We start from the raw sequence: 4,983 nt of genomic DNA, 5'->3' as shown, positions 1-4,983 counted from the left end.
CTGCTGACAGCAGTACTGTTGTTGTAACCTAGTGGGTGTAGCATTACACACCTCATATATAATTGTGTTGAACTCCAGAATGAATATAATTGTTGTTAAGCACATTTAATTGATACATCTATACAGGGCTTCTTTATATGGCTACCTGAAGAATGTCCACTGTGACATCTGCTGGTTGTTAGCAGCAACAGGAGCCTCTTAATTTAAAGAGCTATTGTACTTTATACTGCCCTGCTTTATCCTCTTTTGGTTTTGTTTCAATCTAGCTAAAAATACATTCATATTTATATTTATATTTACATTGTACACTTGCGGATTATGAGTATCAACAAATTGTAACTATTTCTTATTAAAAAATAGTTTTTTTTTCTCAATCTGTACTTATACAGTGGACTCTCATCCACGATTCATGGGATAAATCCACTTCGGTGGGTACTCCCATGTCTAACGTTGGACAGCAGATCCACTACTTCATTCTTCTTCTATACTTGAACTTCCAGCAATCACATTAAAACTAATCTTTTTCGGTGCACTCTCATTAGTGTTGTGTCAATTTCCAATATCATCTATTACCACACCCTCACTGAATATGCCCGATCTCGTCTGATCTTGGAAGCCAAACAATGGTGGGCCGGGTCAGTACTGTGAAGGGAGACCTCCTGGGAATACCCGGTGTTGTAGAGGTTTGTGTACTTAATAAGCCTGCATATGATGCAACACTAACAGCAGTATCACCACTTTCTTCCTTCTTTCATTATTTGAGTGTCCTACTACAGCAATAGAGCAATTGGCTGGAACATTATTAAAGGACTCATATGTGCAGTTAGATCCCTTGAAGTGGGATCCCCGACACAAAAAATAAGAATTTACTTACCGATAATTCTATTTCTCGTAGTCCGTAGTGGATGCTGGGGACTCCGTAAGGACCAGGGGGATAGCGGCTCCGCAGGAGACTGGGCACAAAAGTAAAGCTTTAGAACTACCTGATGTGCACTGGCTCCTCCCCCTATGACCCTCCTCCAAGCCTCAGTTAGGATACTGTGCCCGGACGAGCGTACACAATAAGGAAGGATTTTGAATCCCGGGTAAGACTCATACCAGCCACACCAATCACACCATATAACTTGTGATCTAAACCCAGTTAACAGCATGATAACAGAGGAGCCTCTAGAAAAGATGGCTCACTACAGCAATAACCCGATTTTTTGGTAACAATAACTATGTACCAGTATTGCAGACAATCCGCACTTGGGATGGGCGCCCAGCATCCACTACGGACTACGAGAAATAGAATTATCGGTAAGTAAATTCTTATTTTCTCTGACGTCCTAGTGGATGCTGGGGACTCTGTAAGGACCATGGGGATTATACCAAAGCTCCCAAACGGGCGGGAGAGTGCGGATGACTCTGCAGCACCAAATGAGAGAACTCCAGGTCCTCCTCAGCCAGGGTATCAAATTTGTAGAATTTTACAAACGTATTTGCTCCTGACCAAGTAGCTGCTCGGCAAAGTTGTAAAGCCGAGACCCCTCGGGCAGCCGCCCAAGATGAGCCCACCTTCCTTGTGGAATGGGCTTTTACAGATTTTGGCTGTGGCAGGCCTGCCACAGAATGTGCAAGCTGAATTGTACTACAAATCCAACGAGCAATAGTCTGCTTAGAAGCAGGAGCACCCAGCTTGTTGGGTGCATACAGAATTAACAACGAGTCAGATTTTCTGACTCCAGCCGTCCTGGAAACCTATATTTTCAGGGCCCTGATAACGTCTAGCAACTTGGAGTCCTCCAAGTCCCTAGTACCCGCAGGCACCACAATAGGTTGATTCAGGTGAAACGCTGAAAACCACCTTAGGGAGAAACTGAGGACAAGTCCTCAATTCCGCCCTGTCCGAATGGAAAATCAGATGAGGGCTTTTACAGGATAAAGCCGCCAATTCTGACACGCACCTGGCCCAGGCCAGGGCCAACAGCATGACCACTTTCCATGTGAGATATTTTAACTCCACATATTTAAGTGGTTCAAACCAATGTGACTTTTGGAACCCAAAAACTACATTTAGATCCCAAGGTGCCACTGGAGGCACAAAAGGAGGCTGTATATACAGTACCCCTTTCACAAACGTCTGAACTTCAGGGACTGAAGCTAGTTCTTTTTGGAAGAAAATTGACAGGGCCGAAATTTGAACCTTAATGGACCCCCATTTCAGGCCCATAGACACTCCTGTTTGCAGGAAATGTAGGAATCGACCTAGTTGAAAATTCCTCCGTCGGGGCCTTACTGGCCTCGCACCACGCAACATATTTTCGCCAAATGCGGTGATAATGTTTTGCGGTTATATCTTTCCTGGCTTTGATCAGGATAGGAATGACTTCATTCGGAATGCCTTTCTCCTTCAGGATCCGGCGTTCAACCGCCATGCCGTCAAACGCAGCCGCGGTAAGTCTTGGAACAGACAGGGTCCTTGCTGGAGCAGGTCCCTTCTTAGAGGTAGAGGCCACGGATCCTCCGTGAGCATCTCTTGAAGTTCCGGTTACCAAGTCCTTCTTGGCCAATCCGGAGCCACGAATATAGTGCTTACTCCTCTCCATCTTATAATTCTCAGTATCTTGGGTATGAGAGGCAGAGGAGGGAACACATACACTGACTGGTACACCCACTGTGTTACCAGAGCGTCTACAGCTATTGCCTGAGGGTCCCTTGACCTGGCGCAATACTTGTCGAGTTTTATAAACATGTGGAAGACTTCTGGGTGAAGTCCCCACTCTCCCGGGTGGGGGTCGTGTCTGCTGAGGAAGTCTGCTTCCCAGTTGTCCACTCAAGGAATGAATACTGCTGACAGTGCTATCACATGATTTTCCGCCCAGCGAAGAATCCTTGCAGCTTCTGCCTTGCCCTCCTGCTTCTTGTGTCACCCTGTCTGTTTACGTGGGTGACTGCCGTGATGTTGTCCGAATGGATCAACTCCGGGTGACCTTGAAGCAGAGGTCTTGCTGAGCTTAGAGCATTGTAAATGGCCCTTAGCTTCAGGATATTTATGTGAAGTGATGTCTCCAGGCTTGACCATAAGCTCTGGAAATTCCTTCCCTGTGTGACTGCTCCCCAGCCTCGCAGGCTGGCATCCGTGGTCACCAGGACCCAGTCCTGAATGTCGAATCTGCGGCCCTCTAGAAGATGAGCACTCTGCAACCACCACAGGAGAGACACCCTTGTGCTTGGTGACAGGGTTATCCGCTGATGCATCTGAAGATGCGACCCGGACCATTTGTCCAGCAGGTCCCACTGGAAAGTTCTTGCGTGGAATCTGCCGAATGGGATTGCTTCGTAGGAAGCCACCATTTTTCCCAGAATCCTTTCATTGATGTACTGAGACTTGGCTCGGTTATAGGAGGTTCCCGACTAGCTCGGATAACTCCCTGACTTTCTCCTCCGGGAGAAACACCTTTTTCTGGACTGTGTCCAGGATCATCCCTAGGAACAGAAGACGAGTCGTCGGAATCAGCTGCGATTTTGGAATATTGAGAATCCAATCGTGCTGCCGCAACACTACCTGAGATAGTGCTACACCGACCTCCAACTGTTCCCTGGATCTTACCCTTATCAGGGAATCGTCCAAGTAAGGGATAACTAAAATTCCCTTCCTTCGAAAGAGTATCATCATTTCGGCCATTACCTTGGTAAAGACCCGGGGTGCCGTGGACCATCCATACGGCAGCGTCTGAAACTGAGAGTGACAGTTCTGTACCACAAAACTGAGGTACCCTTGGTGAGAAGGGTAAATTGGGACATGAAGGTAAGCATCCTTGATGTCCCGAGACATCATGTAGTCCCCTTCTTCCAGGTTCGCAATCACTGCTCTGAGTGACTCAATCTTGAATTTGAACCTCCGTATGTAAGTGTTCAAGATTTTAGATTTAGAATCGGTCTCACCGAGCCGTCCGGCTTCGGTACCACAACAGTGTGGAATAATACCCCGTTCCCTGTTGCAGGAGGGGTACCTTGATTATCACCTGCTGGGAATACAGCTTGTGAATGGCTTCCAAAACTGCCTCCCTGTCAGAGGGAGACATCGGTAAAGCCGACTTTAGGAAACGGCGAGGGGGAGACGTCTCGAATTCCAATTTGTACCCCTGAGATATCACCTGAAGGATCCAGGGGTCTAATTGCGAGTGAGCCCACTGCGCGCTGAAATTCATTGAGACGGGCCCCCACCGTGCCTGATTCTGCTTGTAAAGCCCCAGCGTCATACTGAGGGCTTGGCAGAGGCGGGAGAGGGCTTCTGTTCCTGGGAACTGGCTGATTTCTGCAGCCTTTTTCCTCTCCCTCTGTCACGGGGCAGAAATGAGGAACCTTTTGCCCGCTTGCCCACGAAAGGACTGCGCCTGATAATACGGCGTCTTCTTATGTTGAGAGGCGACCTGGGGTACAAACGTGGATTTCCCAGCTGTTGCCGTGGCCACCAGGTCTGAAAGACCGACCCCAAATAACTCCTCCCCTTAATAAGGCAATACTTCCAAATGCCGTTTGGAATCCGCATCACCTGACCACTGTCGTGTCCATAACCCTCTACTGGCAGAAATGGACAACGCACTTAGACTTGATGCCAGTCGGCAAATATTCCGCTGTGCATCACGCATATATAGAAATGCATCTTTTAAATGCTCTATAGGCAATAATATACTGTCCCTATCTAGGGTATCAATATTTTCAGTCAGGGAATCCGACCACGCCAACCCAGCACTGCACATCCAGGCTGAGGCGATTGCTGGTCGCAGTATAACACCAGTATGTGTGTAAATACATTTTAGGATACCCTCCTGCTTTCTATCAGCAGGATCCTTAAGGGCGGCCATCTCAGTAGAGGGTAGAGCCCTTGTTCTTACAAGCGTGTGAGCGCTTTATCCACCCTAGGGGGTGTTTCCCAACGCACCCTAACCTCTGGCGGGAAAGGATATAATGCCAATAACATTTTAGAAATTATCAGTT

The 4,983-nt window shown here is 47.6% G+C and overlaps 1 pseudogene; it reads left to right on the top strand.

Annotated features, from left to right (window-relative positions):
- Positions 1–564: 564 nt before the first annotated feature.
- LOC134964933 (5S ribosomal RNA) lies at positions 565–684 on the top strand (annotated as a pseudogene).
- The last annotated feature ends 4,299 nt before the right edge of the window (positions 685–4,983 follow it).

Source organism: Pseudophryne corroboree, chromosome 9 (genome assembly GCF_028390025.1).
Source record: "Pseudophryne corroboree isolate aPseCor3 chromosome 9, aPseCor3.hap2, whole genome shotgun sequence".
NCBI lineage: Eukaryota > Metazoa > Chordata > Amphibia > Anura > Myobatrachidae > Pseudophryne > Pseudophryne corroboree.
The sequence above is the reverse complement of the archived record's forward strand: the minus strand, read 5'-3'. Positions and strand labels throughout refer to the sequence as shown.